This window comes from Ziziphus jujuba, chromosome 5 (assembly GCF_031755915.1).
Source record: "Ziziphus jujuba cultivar Dongzao chromosome 5, ASM3175591v1".
Classification (NCBI taxonomy): domain Eukaryota; kingdom Viridiplantae; phylum Streptophyta; class Magnoliopsida; order Rosales; family Rhamnaceae; genus Ziziphus; species Ziziphus jujuba.
Window position 1 is genome coordinate 5,583,713 of NC_083383.1, and position 18,677 is coordinate 5,602,389.

The window sequence follows — 18,677 nt, forward strand, 5'->3', positions numbered from 1 at the left end:
AACAAAGCCATCAAAATCGAGGAGGGCATCCACCTTGCCCTCATTGCAAGAAGCTTGGACATCCACCATCCTAGTGTTTTTGGAGGCCAGATGCATCTTGTGAAAGATGTGGAGGAAAAGGCCACATTGCCAAAGTATGCAAGCAAAGGAGACAACAAGCCAATGTTGTTAATGAAGAAGCCGAGAACCTATTTGTGGCCACATGCCTTAAGGCCACAAGTAGTGGTCTCGGTTGGCTTGTGGATAGTGGTTGCTCACACCACATGAGTTTCCAAAAGGATGGTTTATGGAGCTTGACCGAAACTACAAAACCAAAGTGAAGATTGGTGATGGCCGGTTCATGGAAGAAGAAGGCAAAGGAGATGTGTGCTTAAACACCAAGGAAGGTACCAAAATTATAAAAGATGTGCTATATGTTCCTAGTTTGTGTGAAAACTTGCTTAGTGTAGCACAATTGGTAGAAAGAGGCTTTGCTTCAAATTTTGCAAAAGATGGATGTATTATATATGATGCTTGTGGTAATGAGCTGTTTAAGGTACCATTGAAGGACAAAAGCTATAGATTGAACCTAGTTAAGAATGAAAAAGCCTTAAAAACCAAAGTGGAGTCCAATTCTCAACTTTGGCATAAAAGGCTTGGGCATTCTAGCTATGGTGCCATGAAAAACACCAATGCCATTGTGAAGGACATGCCAAAGATTGAGGAGATGAGAAGCCTATGTGATGTATGCCAACTAGGGAAATCCACACGGCTTCCATTCCCTAAAGCCGGTTCATGGAGAGCTAAGGAGAAGCTTGAGTTAGTCCATTCGGATGTGTGTGGACCGATGAGTTTGTCATCAATTGGAGGTTGTAAGTACTTCCTAACCTTCATTGATGACTACTCAAGGATGTGTTGGGTATATTTTCTAACAACCAAGTCACAAGTGCTTGAGAAGTTCATGGAATTCAAGAAGATGGTGGAAACCCAAAGCAATGCAAATATGAAGTGCTTAAGAACCGACAATGGTGGAGAATATACAAGCTTGGCTATGGAGGATTTTTGCAAAGAAAATGGAATGGTGCATCAATTCACAACACCATACACACCGCAACAAAATGGTGTTTGTGAGAGGAAAAATAGGACCTTGATGGAGATGGCAAGGTGCATGATACATGAGAAGAACATGCCAAAGAAGTTTTGGGCCGAAGCCATATACAAGGCTAGATACATCCAAAACTGAGCATACACCAAAGCCAATGAGTCCAAGACACCCTATGAGATATGGTATGGAGAAAAACCATCTTTGGACAACATAAAAATCTTTGGAAGTGTTTGGTTTCTCCATGTTCATCCACACATGAGAGACAAGCTTGACAAAAGGGCAAATGTGGGCATCTTGGTCGGCTTTAGTGAGGTTACCAAAGGTTTTAGGGTTTTCAACTTGGAAACCAAGAAACTTGTGGTAACAAGGGATGTGAGGATTGACGAAGATGCTGTTTGGGATTGGACAAAGGAGGAGCTTCATGTCCATGAAGATAATGCTCGGTTGGATGATGAAGAAGAAAAAACCAATGACAATAACAATGAAGAAAATGAAGATGATGAGGAGGATGCACTTGAGACCATTGGAGCTGAATTGGAGATTGGAGATGGTGTTAGAAGAGAAAGGCCATTGTCCGAAATATATGAACGGTGCAATGTTGCCTTGAGTGATCCTACCAATGCTCAAGAAGCTATGCACAAGAAAGAGTGAATGGAGGCCATGCAAACCAAAATGGATACGATAGAAAAGAATGAAACTTGGTCTTTGGTTTCTAAAGCTAAAAACAAGAAACCAATTGGTGAAAAGTGGATCTTTAGGACCAAGTTGATACGAACCTAGGACGACCTGCTGCTAAACCCGTATTATATTAGCCCGGATCTCAATTAAGTTCAAGTTCTAATGGAATAGACCTCAACCCCTAACCAACCTGTGGTTAGAAACCTTGGTATAATGTAGACGCCACAATAGGGGATGGAAAACCTATTGATAAGTCAAGCTAAAACAACCAATTCTCTAATGGTGTTTTAGGTGTTCTCAAAGAACAAAGAGATAATAAATCTCACAAGTATTTTCTTAATCAAATCAAAGTTGTATTCTAATTGAAAAATAAGCCTTTAAATAGGCTTTGAAAGAAACAAAATAAACCCTAAAAACCCTAGGAACAACCGGCCACATACATAAAGAAACCTAGTTGGCCGCAACTATACTTCCTTTCCTAATCTAAGTTTGATTAATTAATTCCTTTATATTAAATTAGGAATTAATTAATTTACAATAAAATGAAAACCTTCCTAAAGTTATTTGTCCAGATAATAAATAAATAAAAACCCAAAAAGAAATAAAGTCAATCACAAATTAGGTAACAAGTTGACTTTGACATCTAGGCTGAATTATGTCTTCAACCGAGCTAACTTATGTCTGCCTGATGTCCAAGCTAACTTATGGCCTATCCGAGCTAACTGCCGTCTGTCCGAGCTAACTTGTGTCTAGCCGAGCCAACCGGTGTCTGTCCAAGCTAAGTTATGTCTGGCCGCGCTAACTGGTGTCTGTCCGAGCTAAATTACATCCGATGTATGAAGTTCCGAGATCAGATGTCCAAGGCAAGGCTTCGATGTCCGAGGCAAGGGTGTTCGATATAAAATATCCGATGTATAGATATCTGATGTATCAGCCTCCACCACTTGGATACTTAGAACAGGTCGTTTATCTTCAGGTATGGACAAGCCCTTTTGAGAATGAATTACTTTCTTGATAAAGGCAGCAAGGTTGTCCTTAAACCTCTTAGCTTGAGCCCTAGTGATCGGTCCAAACTTCATCCGTATCGGATCAGTACCCCAGCGAGTTGTCGGTGGTGTGAGCTCGGGCGGGTTCACATCATTCCCCTCCTCTTGAAAAGGATTTGTCCTCAAATCGAAGTCATCACCTGCAGCAAACGGAGATAAATCAGCAACATTAAAGGTGGCACTAACACTATACTCACCCAGTAAATCAAGTTTGTAGGCATTGTCGTTTATCCTCTCCAAAACTTGAAAAGGTCCATCGCCCCTCGACATTAGTTTGGATTTCCTTTGTTCAGGAAACCTTTCTTTCCTTAAATGCAGCCACACCCAATCTCCAGGTTCAAACACCATTGATTTTCGGCCTTGATTAGCCACCTTTGCATATTGCTCGGTCCTCCTCTCAATATTTCCTCGTGCCTTCTCATGAATCTACTTTACAAATTAAGCTTTTTGTTTTCCATCTAGATTAGCAAGCTCACTTAAAGGTAAAGGTGTGAGATCTAATGGAGTCAAAGGATTAAAACCATAAACAATTTCAAATGGAGTAAATTTAGTTGCTGAATGTAAAGACCTATTATATGCAAATTCAACATGAGGCAAACATTCTTCCCAAGTTCTTAAATTTCTACTAATTAATGCTCTTAACAATGCAGACAAGATTCTATTTACTACTTCGGTTTGTCCATCAGTTTGTGGATGACAAGTAGTTAAAAATAAAAGCTTAGTACCTAATTTAGCCCACAAAGTTTTCCAAAAATTGCTTAAGAACATAGCATCCCTATCCGAAACAATAGTTCTTGGCATTCCATGCAATCTCACAATTTCCTTGAAAAATAAATTAGCAATATTGGATGCATCATCAGTTTTGTTACATGCAATAAAATGTGCCATCTTAGAAAACCTATCTACTATAACAAAAATTGAATCCTTACCTGTCCTTGACCTAGGCAACCCAAGAATGAAATCCATAGACAAATCTACCCAAGGATAGGTAGGAATCGGCAAAGGCTTATACAATCCATGCGGCTTCAATGTTGATTTTGTTTTTCGACACTTCAAACATCTTTCACAGATTCTCTCAACATCTCTCCTCATGTTAGGCCAATAAAAATGTTCTTGCAGCAAGGATAAAGTTTTTAAAACACCAAAATGACCCATTAAACCACCCCCATGTCCTTCCCGAACCAATAATTCCCTAATACTACAATTAGGCACACAAAGTTTGTTTTCCTTAAACAAATATCCCTCAAATATGTAAAATTTATTAAATCCATGTTTCAAACAGGTTCTAAAAATTTCTCCAAAGTCACTATCATGCTCATAAAGTTCTTTCAATTGTTCAAATCCAAGCAATCTAGCATCTAAGGTAGAAAAGAGTACATACCTTCGGGATAATGCATCGGCAACCACATTTTCCTTACCTTTTTTGTAGCGGATCACATATGGAAATGTTTCAATAAACTCAATCCACTTAGCATGCCTTCGGTTGAGCTTTCCTTGACCCTTGATATGCTTCAAAGACTCATGATCCGTATGAATCACAAACTCCTTTGGCATAAGATAATGCTGCCATGTCTCCAAAGCCCTCACCAAAACATACATCTCCTTGTCATAAGTCGGGTAGTTTAGGGCAACTCCATTTAATTTTTCACTAAAGTAGGCTATGGGTCTTCCTTCTTGCATTAAGATAGCTCCAATACCCCCCCATTTAAAGCCAACATTCTTCTTGACAACTTCATTCAATGGTGCTGCTATGGTACAAAAATCCTTGACAAATCTTCTATAAAAGCTTGCCAAGCCATGAAAGCTCCTCACTTGGGTGATAGAAGTAGGAATCGGCCACTCTTGAATTGCCTTCACCTTAGCTTGGTCAACTTTGATTCCTGCAGCACTTACTACAAACCCTAGAAACACAAGATCATCTTTGCAAAATTCACATTTTTTAATGTTAGCAAACAATCTTTCCTTTCTAAGAACTTGCAAAACTTGCCTAAGTTGATCCACATGGTCATCCAAATTTCGGCTATATATTAGAATGTCATCAAAATAAACAACCACAAATTTACCAATAAATGGACGCATTACATGATTCATAAGCCTCATAAAAGTACTAGGTGCATTGGATAATCCAAAAGGCATAACCAACCATTCATACAGCCCATATTTAGTTTTGAATGTGGTTTTCCATTCATCACCTTCTTTCATCCTAATTTGATGATAACCACTCCTAAGATCAATTTTGGTAAACATGCAAGCACCATGCAACTCATCAAGCATATCATCTAATCTAGGAATGGGATGCCTATATTTGATGGTAATATTATTTATAGCCCTACAATCAACACACATTCTCCAAGAACCATCCTTTTTAGGTACCAACAAAACAGGAACAGCACATGGACTTAAACTCTCACAAATGTATCCTTTATCAAGCAAATCACTCACCTGTTTTTGCAGCTCCTTTGTTTCCTCGGGATTGCTCCTATAAGCTGGTCTATTTGGTATGGCAGCTCCTGGAACAAAGTCAATTTGATGTTCTATCCCTCAAATAGGTGGTAGTCCACTTGGAATTTCATTTGGGAAGACATCTCCAAATTCCTTCAAAAGTGAAATCATTGAACTTGGTAATTCAAGTTCTTCAAAGTTAGTTTGATCATTAAAATAATTTTCCTTATAAATCATGATCAGCAAAGGTTTCTTACACTCAATAACCTTATTAATATCCCCTAAACTCAAATAAAAATTGCTACTTAACCTTTCTTTTCTTTCTTTTTCTTTTTTTCCCTTGGATTGGCGCAAACCTTCGGATTTCTCTTCCTTCTCCAAGCTCTCGGGTTTGCCACTTCCTTTCCCTCTCTTTCGGTTTTCCCTTGATCTTTCCACTCAATATGAACCTTAGAAACTTTACCTTGGTCAGCAACCTCAATCTTACCTTCTTGAAAGGATGGTGAAGCCATTGGTGCCATACTTGCTTTTTCCTTTAGCTTTTCGGCTTCTCTCCTTTGTTGCATTTGTAATTGGTCTTTGTAAACTTCTTTAAGAGATAATGGTTCCAGCTTGACCTTATTCCCTTTGAACCTGAAAACAATACTATTTTCTTGACCAAAATGAGTAGCATCTTTATCAAATTGCCATGGTCTACCTAATAGTATATGTCCAGCAATCATGGGAACAATATCACACAAGACTACATCCTCATATCTACCTATACTAAATTTTACTTTGGCTTGTTTATTTACCCTCATCTGACCACTATCATTTAACCATTGTAACCTATAGGGTTCTGGATGTTTAATTGTTTTCAAGCCTAATTTGTTAACTATAAGATTACTTATCACATTAGTACAACTCCCACTATCTATAATCATACTACAAATTTTACCTTGTATTTCGCAGCGAGTGTGGAAGATGTTTTCTCTTTGTATCTGCTCTTCATCTTTGTAAACAGCAAGTACTCTCCTTGAAACCAAGCTCAACTCGGCATTAGATGTATCAACAGGTTTGGCTTCATCTTCATTGCAATCCTCCTCTTGCTCGGTTTCAGCCCCACTAGCCTCACTCTCGGATTCCACCTCTCCATTACCCTTAATTACCATTATTCTTCTATTCGGGCATTGGCTGGCTATATGTCCTCTTCCTTGGAACTTGAAACAAATAATTTCTCTTGAATTTTGAGGTTTAGATTCAGATTTTACCTCACCTTTAATGGCATGGGCAGATTCGGCTTTAATTTCTTTTCTTGGCCGGTTGGTAGTTTCTTCACCCAGTTTCAGCTTCAACTTGCTTTCATAAGTAGAATTGTTTTTCCAGCCACTTGAACTTGTCCTTCCACTGCTAGAAACTCCTCCAAACCGTGTGCTAACACCCCTCCTCTTGAATTGGTTCTCAAGCTTAATTGCTGCATGCAACATCTCCTCCAATTCCAAGTATTGTTGTAATTCAAGTTGGTTGGCAATGTCACAGTTTAACCCTCCAAGAAATCTTGCCATTGTTGCCTCTCTATCCTCATTCATATTCAGCCTCATCATTAACATTTCCATCTCTTTGTAATAATCCTCCACTGACCTACTTCCTTGAGACAAAGATTGAAGCCTTTGATGCAGCAACCTATGGTAATGTGATGGCACAAACCGCTTTCTCATGGCTCCTTTCATTTGTTGCCATGTTGTGATCAAGTCATCACCAACTCTTCTTCGGGTGCTTTGCTCATTTGTCCACCATTCGAGTGCATAGTGGCCAAACTCCATTGCTGCCAACTTCACCTTCTTACCTTCCGAATAGTTGTGGCAGTCAAAAATCATCTCCATTTTTTCTTCGCACTCCAAATAAGCTTCGGGATCACTTTTACCCATAAAAGGTGGAATGTTAACCTTGATATTTCCCAAATCATCATTTGTATCTTCCTTCCTATATCTTCCACGGCCAGCTCTATCTTGGACAGCAAAAGTTTCATCCATACCTTCTTCAAAGTCTCCACTGAATGGCTCCTCATCAAATTCCTCTCTCTGTCTCTCGCGACCTCCTCGTCCTCGGCCTCGTCCTCCATGGAATTCTTGCCTATTTCTTGTGTTCGGCATTCCTTGTGAGGCTTCTAGCCTTCCCATTCTTTGATTCATATGCTCAACTTGAGCACTAACCCGCTGTATTGACTCCAAAATAGCTCTCATGTCCACTTGATCTCCACTTCCGGTAGCTCGGGCATCGCCATGGAATGCTACAGACTCCTCCTCATTGATCCTCAAGGGTGGCTCTCCTCTCCTCATTGTTGATTCTGTCATGTTAGTATAATAATGCAATAGAAATAAAATAGGACCTTACAATTTCACTCCCTTACGTGTTTCACTCAAATGAGGACTCGATACTCGTGTTGCACACTAATTTCGGCTTTTTACCCTCTTTTAAGCTCAACACTCTTGCCTTTTTCCACTCAATGAATTATCTCAAAGTTCTAATTAAAACACCCACAAAATAGAAATTAGATCACAAAGTATGTTTTAATTAAACTTATCAACAAAACAATAGCAAAAAGTAGGCAATACCGAAAGAATCCAACAAATCCTAATTTTTCAGCTTTTTAGACAAGAAAACACAAAATAATGGGAAAACGTTGGAATTTTTGAAAACTGCACCACATGGTAGTAGATTATGAGTTCAAGAATAAAATTCCAGAAAAAGAAATTCAAATACGAACAAGAATCAAAGAGAACAAAAATATAGAAAGGTTGTTGGTTATTGTTCTTTGTAATTCAAGTTTTGTATCAATTCCTTTAACTAATTTTAATCCAAATAATTTAAGCACCCAAAATCGAAATATCCAGCAGCAAAAATAATTCCCCAGCAACTCAAATATTGAATAAATAAGAAAAAAACCAGCAGCTCCAACAAATTTCCAACAAACAAATCAAACTCCAACAAACCGAAATATTTTTCTCTTCTTTTTTTTTTTTTATTCGGCTTTACCTCTTCTTTTTTTTTTTCACTCACAGAACATAAACATCTGCAGTAGCAAGAATAATTACCAAAATTGCAACTCCAACTCCAAAACAAACACCAAACCCGTGACCTCCAAATAAACACAAATGTGCAGTTTTTTTTTTTTTTTTAAATGTTGCCGCAAACTCTTTTTTTTTTTTTTTTTTTGAATATTTAAGACTAAAACAGCAAAAACAAAATCAACAAAAACCAAAATCAACAAGAACAATGATGAAAAACAACCGACAAACTAGAAAACAAAAATACGGTAAAACTAGGAAATCCTAATTCAACTAGGAATGAATTTTTTTTTTTTTTTAAAGATGCAGAACGTGTATGGTGATAGAAGCAACCTTAACCTAATGCTAAAATTGCAGATTAACACAAAAATAAATAAAGCAAATAAAGATAGATTAAACCTGAACAAAATTTAGCTCTGATACCAAATGATACGAACCTAGGACGACCTGCTCCTAAACTCGTATTATATTAGCCCTGATCCCAATTAAGTTCAAGTTCTAATGGAATAGACCTAAACCTCTAACCAACCTGTGATTAGAAACCTTGGTATAATGTAGACGCCACAATAGGGGATGGAAAACCTATTGATAAGTCAAGCTAAAACAACCAATTCTCTAATGGTGTTTCAGGTGTTCTCAAAGAACAAAGAGATAATAAATCTCACAAGTATTTTCTCAATCAAATCAAAGTTGTATTCTAATTGAAAAATAAGCCTTTAAATAGGGTTTGAAAGAAACAAAATAAACCCTAAAAACCCTAGGAAAAACCGGCCACACACATAAAGAAACCTAGTTGGCCGCAACTATACTTCCTTTCCTATTCTAAGTTTGATTAATTAATTCCTTTATATTAAATTAGGAATTAATTAATTTACAATAAAATGAAAACCTTCCTAAAGTTATTTGTCCAGAAAATAAATAAATAAAAACCCAAAAAGAAATAAAGTCAATCGCAAATTAGGTAACAAGTTGACTTTGACATCTAGGCTGAATTATGTCTTCAACCGAGCTAACTTATGTCTGCCTGATGTCCGAGCTAACTTATGGCCTATTCGAGCTAACTGCCATCTATCTGAGCTAACTTGTGTCTGATCGAGCTAACTAGTGTCTGTCCGAGTTAAGTTATGTCTGGCCGAGCTAACTAGTGTCTGTCCGAGCTAAATTACATCTGATGTCCGAAGTCCGAGGCAAGGGTGTCCGATATAAAATGTCCGATGTATGGGTATCCGAGGTATCAACCTCCACCACTTGGATACTTAGAACAGGTCGTTTATCTTCAGGTATGGACAAGCCCTTTTGAGAATGAATTACTTTCTGGATAAAGACAGCAAGGTTGTCCTTAAACCTTTTAGCTTGAGCCCTAGTGATCGGTCCAAACTTCATCCGTATCGGATCAGTACCCCAGCGAGTTGTCGGTGGTGTGAGCTCGGGCGAGTTCACATCATAAGTTCAACCCGGATGGAACAATATGCAAGCACAAGGCAAGGCTTGTGCCAAAAGGCTATGCACAACAAGCAGGTGTAGATTATGGAGAGACGTTTGCACCGGTTGCAAGAATGGAGACCATAAGGCTCATCCTATCCATCTCGGCCTCAATGTCATGGAAGGTGTACCACCTTGATGTAAAGTTGGCTTTCTTGAATAGTGTGCTTCAAGAGGAGGTTTATGTCAAGCAACCTGAGGGCTTCATTGTTCAAGGACATGAGGACAAAATCTACCATCTACACAAGGCACTTTACGGGTTAAAGCAAGCACCTAGGGCTTGGTATGGCAAGATTGATGGTTACTTGATTTACCAAGGCTTTAGGAGGAGTTCAAATGAGCCAACACTATACATAAGGAATGAAGAAGGCATGATTGTTATCTCACTCTATGTGGATGATTTGTTGGTCACGGGTGAAAATGAAAAGAATGTGGAAGTTTTGAAAAATGAACTTGAAAAGGAGTTTGACATGTCAAGCCTTGGTGAAATGAATTATTTCCTTAGAATGGAAGTGATGCAATGCTCTAGGGGTATCTTCATATCTCAAGAGAAATACATCAAAGATCTTTTGAAAAAGTTCAACCTTGATGAATGCAAGCCAAGGAGACAAATACAAGAAGGAGGATGGCACACCAAAGGTAAACCCGACCCTATATAGAAGCATGATAGGAAGTTTGATCTATGTATGTTCATCAAGACCAGATATTATGCATGCCACATGTGTTTTGTCTAGATATATGCAAGCACCATCCCAAAATCATTTTGTAGGTGCCAAAACAATTCTTAGATACTTAAAAGGAACACAAGACTTTGGAGTTTGGTATGATAGGCAAGATGTGATGAGATTAATGGCCTACTCGGATAGTGATTGGGCTGGATGCTTGGATGATATGAAAAGCACTTCGGGGTATCTTTTCTCACTTGGTAGTGGACCATTCTCATGGAATGCAAAGAAGCAAGCAACAACCGCTCAAAGCACCGCTGAAGCCGAGTACATTGCTTGCTCTTCATGTGCAAATCAATGCATTTGGCTTAGAAAATTATTAGAGGACCTTGGCTATCCTCAAGAGGGTTCAACCATCATCAAGTATGACAACACTTCAGCCATATCAATAGCCAAGAACCCCGTTCAACATGGAAGGACAAAACACATACCAGTGAAGTATCACTCTTTGAGGGAGTTTGAAGAAAATGGAGAAGTAAGCTTGGAATATATCAAGACCGAATATAACCTTGCAGATTTCTTCACCAAACCACTTCCAAAAGCAAGATTTGAGACCTTGAGGAAGCTTCTAAATATTTCAAGCAAGAACACCAAGGAGGAGTGTTGAAATGTGGTGATCTTGCCACAATGTGCAAGGTAGTTCGGTTACACTTGCACTCTTTGTTTTGCAACATCAAAGACCAAACATTATTTATGTTTATGCATTTTATTTTATCTTGTAATGTTTAAGAACAATATCTTTTTTGTAATGCCCTAAGCTCATTAACTATAGCTTAGGGCCTTTTTTGTCTAGTTGCTGGAATTGTATTTCCAGCAACATAAGTCCACTTCCTTGGATGCCATTTGAAGAAGGTTTGGAATTCGGATCTGGATTTTGGATATAATAAATGAAAAAAGCAGAGAAAGCAGCAGCAAAAAGAATGGCCCACTTTGGAGCTAGGAAGGCTGAGTTAAGCCCTAAACAATCTGACCCTTGTGCAGTTTTGTTGCCCAAAAATCTGGACAAAACTGCCTTGGGTTTGATTATTTTTGGATGGAAAAATGGGCTTTGTTTTATCTGGTTTTTGGCTAGAACACATTTTAATATTCAAAAAGACTTCCCTCCAAGTTTCAAGTCAAATGGAGCTGGTTTTCAAATTCAAATGCCTTAAACAAGCTAAACTGCCCATTAAAGAAGGTTTCTTGAATGCCCAGCACATTGATTAGAGTTAGTTGAGGTAGTTTGGCTTGGTTGGTTACTTTTAATGCTTTTGTATTTATTGCTCAATATGGCAGCATGTCTTATTGTCTTTTTGATGTATTTAAAAGTATGAAAATTGTAATGAAAATGAGAGGAAGATATATTCAAAAAATTTTGAAAAACAACATTTTTGGCTCTCTCTCTCTCTCTCTCTCTCTCTCTCTCAACTACTACATTTGTTTTCTTCTTCTTCCCAAAAGCTAACAACCTTCTCAAGAACCCTAAACCTCCATTAAAACCAGAAACAAAACCTTAACAACCCAAAAAAAAAAAAATCAAGAACCAAGAACCAACAACAATCATTCTTGACTAACAACTTGAATGATTGTGCTCTAGGGTACAATAACATAAACCTACACCAAATTCCATCAAACATTACTTGATGCCAAAGGAATTTGTGATTCACATGGATCATGAATCTTTGAAGTACATCAAAGGTGAATGGAAGCTTAACCGAAGGCATGGAAGATGAATTGAATTCATCGAAACTTTTCCTTATGTTATTCACTACAAGAAAGGTAAGGAAAATATGGTAGCCAATGCATCATCCTGAAGGTATGTTTTTGTTTTTTCAATATTAGATGCTAGATGGCTTGGTTGTAAACAATTAAGAAGAACTTTATGAGCATGATAGTGACTTTAGTGAAATATAAAAAGATTTTGCCAAACATGGCTGTAATAAATTCTATATCTTTGATGGGCATTTATTTCGAAAAAGTCAACTTTGTGTACCAAGTTGTAGTATTAGGGAATTACTTGTGAAGGAAGGTCATGGTGGGGGTTTAATGGGACACTTTGGTGTTATAAAAACTCTATTCATATTGTAAGAATATTTTTACTGGCCGAATATTATGAGAAATGTGTAGAGGATATGTGAATGGTGTTTAAAGAGTTGGAAATCCAAGTCCACGTTCAAACCGCACGGCTTGTATATGCCATTGTTGAATCCATCACATCTGTGGGTTAATTTTGTTTATGGATTTTATGCTTGGTTTACCTAGGTCTAGGACAGGTAAAGACTCATTTTTTGTGGTTGTTGAGGAGAGATTGAATTACTCTTTGTATGAAGCTAACCAGATTGTTTAAACCTCTTAGCTTGTGCCCTTGTAATTGGCCTGGACTTCAATTGAACAGGATCAGCATTCTAGTGTGTATTCGGTTGCATGGGTATAGGCAGGTTCTCATCAATAGCCCCTTTGTAACACCCCATCTTATCTTGGGATCTATCTTGATATCAATATTACCTTCAATTTAGCCATCATATTTTGCATAGAGTTTTTTATTTAGAGCTTCCTAGAAAGTTATCCATTCTTAAACTACTCTTCCCAAGCATGCTTAACTCTAAAGTTCTTTCAAACCTTTAAACCAACCACTTTGAAAATGATGCGAATCCACCCGAGACTACTCGACCGACAACCCGCTGGGGTGCTGACCCAATACAAATGAAGGTGGGACCGATCACTACGGCCCAAGCCAAGAAGTTTAAGGACAATCTTACTGTCTTCATACAAGGAATAAGTCATAGTCAAGAGGGGTTGGCCACATCTAAAGAACCAAGGCCTGTTATACTCATACAAGCAATAGAAGCCAAAACAGGGTCGGGTGACGTTTTTGGTGATAATAAGGAGGCCGGGTTGTATGAATTGGAACCCCATCCTTATGGGTTCAATTCATATGGAGGATGAGTCATAGAAACCAGCCAAAGCAGCTTCAAAGCCGACCAACAAGGTGGTTTACGCACAAGGAGAAGGAAAGGCCGAATTTGCTGTATTCCTTGCTGGCTTTACTGTATTTTACTGTATTAGCCTTTTCTCATACTTCCAAGCAAGGGCAACGTGAGGAACTTCACAATAAGCTTATTTGGCATCCTACAAAGCATATTGAAGCTGATTTGGAGCTCAATTTGGTCAAAGATTGGTCAAAGTCAATTTAGTCAAAAAGCTAGTATTATAGTTTCCTAATTTTATTGTACTTTTTGTTTTAGGAAACTACCATTATTTTTTTAGTTTTTATTTATTTATTTTCTGGACAAATAAGTTTAGGAAAGTTATTATTTTATTATTTTCATTGTAAATTAATTAATTCCTAATTCAAAATAAAGGAATTAATTAATCCAAATTAGTTTAGGAAAAGGAAAGTTTCGGCCAAGGTAGACTTCTTCATTGTGCGGCCGGTTTTTCCTAGGGTTTTTAGGGTTTATTTTGTTTCTTTCAAAACCCTATTTAAAGGCTTATTTTTCAATAATAATAGAACTTTGATTTGATTAAGAAAATACTTGTGAGATTAATTATCTCTTTGTTCTTTGAGAACACCTAAAACACCATTAGAGAATTGGTTGTTTTAGCTTGACTTATCAATAGGTTTTCCATCCCCTATTGTGGCGTCTACATTATACCAAGGTTTCTAACCACAGGTTGGTTAGGGGTTGAGGTCAATTCCATTAGAACTTGAACTTAATTAAGATCCGGGCTAATATAATACGGGTTTAGGAGCAGGTCGTCCTAGGTTCTTATCATTTGGTATCAGAGCTAAATTTTGTTCAGGTTTGATCTATCTTTATTTGATTTATTTGTTTTTGTGTTATTCTGCAATTTTAGCATTAGGTTAAGGTTGCATCCATCCCATACACGTTCTGCATCTTTAAAAAAATAAAAAAATAAAAAAATTCATGCCTAGTTGAATTAGGTTTCCTAGTTTTATCGTATTTTTGTTTCCTAATTTGTTGGTTGTTTTTTATCATTGTTCTTGATAATTTTGGGTTTTGTTGATTTTCCTTTGCTGTTTTAGTCTTAAATATTTGCATTCATATATTCAAAAGAAAAAAAAAAAAAAGGGAAGTTTGCGGCAACATTTAAAAAAAGAAAAAAAAACTGCACATTTTGTTTATTTGGAGGTCACGGGTTTGGTGTTTGTTTTGGAGTTGGAATTGCAATTTTGGTAATTATTCTTGCTACTGCAGTTGTTTGTGTTCTGTGAGTGAAAAGAAAAAAAAAAAAAAAGAAAAAAGAAGAAGAGGTAAAGCCGAATAAAAAAAAAAAAAAAATTTCAGTTTGTTGGAGTTTGATTTGTTTGCTGGAAATTTGTTGGAGCTGCTGGTTTTTTTTTTTTTTTGATTATTTAATCAATATTTGAGTTTCTGGGAAATTATTTTTGCTGCTGGATATTTGGATTTTGGGTGTTTAAATTATTTGGATTAAAATTAGTTAAAGGAATTGATACAAAACTCGAATTACAAAGAACAACAACCAACAACTTTTCTATAATTTTGTTCTCTTTGATTCTTGTTCGTATTTGAATTTCTTCTTCTGGAATTTTATTCTTGAAATCATAATCTACTACCATCTGGTGCAGTTTTCAAAAATTCCAACGTTTTCCCATTATTTTGTGTTTTCTTGTCTAGAAAGCCGAAAAATTAGGATTTGTTGGATTCTTTCGGTATTAACTACTTTTTGCTTACTGCTTGTTGATAAGTTTAATTAAAACATACTAGTGATCTAATTGCTGTGTTGTGGGTGTTTTAATTAGAACTTTGAGATAATTCATTGAGTGGAAAAAGGCAAGAGTGTGAGAGCTTAAAAGAGGGTAAAAGCCGAAACTAGTGTGCAAACACGAGTGTCGAGACCTTGTTTGAGTGAAACACGTGAGGGAGTGAATATTGTGAGGATTCATTTTATTTTTGCAGTATTTTACTAACATGGCAGATTCTAGGAGAAGAAGAGGGGATCCACCCTTGAGGATCAATGAGGAAGAGTCCGTAGCATTCCATGGCGATGATCGAGCTACCGGGAGTGGAGACCAAGTGGATATGAGAGCTGTCTTGGAATCAATACAGCGGGTTAGTGCTCAAGTTGAGCATGTGAATCAAAGAGTGGGAAGACTAGAAGCCTCACAAGGAAGGCCGAATACAAGAGATAGGCAAGAATTCCATGGAGGACGAGGAGGTCGCGAGAGGCCGAGAGAGGAATTTGATGAGGATCCATTCGACGGTGACTTTGAGGAAGGTATGGACGAAACCTTTGCTGTCCAAGATAGAGCTGGCCATGGGAGATATAGGAGGGAAGATACAGATGATGATTTGGGAAATATCAAGGTTAATATCCCACCTTTTATGGGTAAAAGTGATCCCGAAGCTTATTTGGAGTGGGAAGAGAAAATGGAGATGATTTTTGACTGCCACAACTGTTCGGAAGGTAAGAAGGTGAAGTTGGCAGCAATGGAGTTTGGCCATTATGCACTCCAATGGTGGACAAAAGAGCAAAGCACCCGAAGGAGAGTTGGTGATGACTTAATTACAACATGGCGACAAATGAAAGGAGCCATGAGGAAGCGGTTTGTGCCATCCCATTACCATAGGTTGCTGCATCAAAGGCTTCAATCTTTGTCTCAAGGATGTAGGTCCGTGGAGGATTATTACAAAGAGATGAAGATGTTAATGATGAGGCTGAATATGAATGAGGATAGGGAGGCAACCATGGCAAGATTTCTTGGAGGGTTAAACCGAGACATTGCCAACCAACTTGAATTACAACAATACTTGGAATTGGAGGAGATGTTGCATGTAGCCATTAAGCTTGAGAACCAATTCAAGAGGAGGGGTGTTAGTACACGGTTTGGAGGAGTTTATAGCAGTGGTAGGACAAGTTCAAGTGGCTGAAAAAACAATTCCACTTATGAAAACAAGTTGAAGCCGAAATTAGGAGAAGAATCTACCAACCGGCCAAGAAGGGAAGTCAAGACCGAATCTGTCCAAGCACTTAGAGGTGAGATAAAATCTGATCCTAAACCTAAAAAATCCAGAGAAATAATTTGTTTTAAGTGCCAAGGAAGAGGACACATAGCCAGCCAATGCCCAAATAGAAGAATCATGGTATTAAAGGGTGATGGTGAGCTGGAATCTGCAAGTGAAGAAAGTGGGGCTGAAACTGAGCAAAAGGAGGATTGCAATGAAGATGGAGCCGAACCTGTAGATACATCTAATGCCGAGTTAAGCTTGGTTTCAAGGAGAGTACTTGCTGTCTACAAAGATGAAGAGCAGATACAAAGAGAAAACATCTTCCACACTCGCTGCGAAATACAAGGTAAAATTTGTAGCTTGATTATAGATAGTGGGAGTTGTACTAATGTGATAAGTAATCTTGTAGTTGATAAATTAGGCTTGAAAATAATTAAACATCCAGAACCTTATAGATTACAATGGCTTAATGATAGTGGTGAGATGAAAGTAAACAAACAAGCCAAAGTAAAATTTAACATAGGTAGGTATGAGGATGTAGTTTTATGTGATATTGTGCCCATGATTGCTGGACATATACTATTAGGTAGACCATGGCAATTTGATAAAGATGCTACTCATTTTGGTCGAGAAAATAGTATTGTTTTCAGGTTTAAAGGGAAGAAGGTCAAGCTGGAACCATTATCTCCTAAAGAGGTTTACAAAGACCAATTACAAATGCAACAAAGGAGAGAAGCCGAAAAGCTCAAGGAAAAAGCAAGTATGGCACCAACGGCTTCACCATCCTTTCAAGAAGGTAAGATTGAGGTTGCTGACCAAGGTAAGGTTTCTAAGGTTCATATTGAGTGGAAAGACCAAGAAAAAGCTGAGAGAGGGGTGAGAAAAGAGAGCAAACCCGATGGCACAAAGAATCTGGAAATTTTCGCCAATGAGAGCCAAACCGAGGAAAGAAAAGGAAAAGAAAGAAAAGAGAGGAAAAACCAGAATTTTTATTTGAGTTTAGGGGATATTAATAAGGTTATTGAGTGTAAGAAACCTTTGCTGGTCATGCTTTACAAAGAAAATTATTTCAATGATCAAACTAACTTTGAAGAACTTGAATTGCCAAGTTCAATGATTTCTCTTTTGAAGGAATTTGGAGATGTCTTCCCAAGTGAGATTCCAAGTGGACTACCACCTATTCGAGGGATAGAACATCAAATTGACTTTGTTCCAGGGGCTGCCATACCAAATAGGCCAGCTTATAGGAGCAATCCCGAAGAAACAAAGGAGCTGCAAAAACAGGTAAGTGATTTGCTTGATAAAGGATACATTCGTGAGAGTTTAAGTCCATGTGCTGTTCCTGTTTTGTTGGTACCTAAAAAGGATGGTTCTTGGAGAATGTGTGTTGATTGTAGGGCTATAAATAATATTACCATCAAATATAGACATCCCATTCCTAGATTAGATGATATGCTTGATGAGTTGCATGGTGCTTGCATGTTTACAAAAATTGATCTTAGGAGTGGTTATCACCAAATTAGGATGAAAGAAGGTGATGAATGGAAAACTGCATTCAAAACTAAATATGGACTGTATGAATGGTTAGTTATGCCTTTTGGATTATCCAATGTACCTAGTACTTTCATGAGGCTTATGAATCATGTAATGCGTCCATTTATTGGTAAATTTGTGGTTGTTTATTTTGATGACATTCTAATATATAGCCGAAATTTGGATGACCATGTGGATCAACTTAGGCAAGTTTTGCAAGTTCTTAGAAAGGAAAGATTATTTGCTAACATTAAAAAATGTGTCTTTTGCAAAGAAGAGCTTGTGTTTCTAGGTTTTGTAGTAAGTGCTGCAGGAATCAAAGTTGACCAAGCTAAGGTGAAAGCAATTCAAGAGTAGCCGATTCCTACTTCTACCACCCAAGTGAGGAGTTTTCATGGCTTGGCAAGCTTTTACTGAAGATTTGTCAAGGATTTTAGTACCATAGAAGCACCATTGAATGAAGTTGTCAAGAAGAATGTTGGTTTCAAATGGGGAGAAGTACAAGAAAAATCTTTTAATTTGTTGAAAGAAAAATTGTGTAATGCACCTTTGTTAGTTTTGCCAAATTTTTCTAAGACTTTTGAAATTGAATGTGATGCTTCGGGTGTAGGTATTGGAGCTGTTTTAATGCAAGAAGGAAGGCCCATAGCCTACTTTAGTGAAAAATT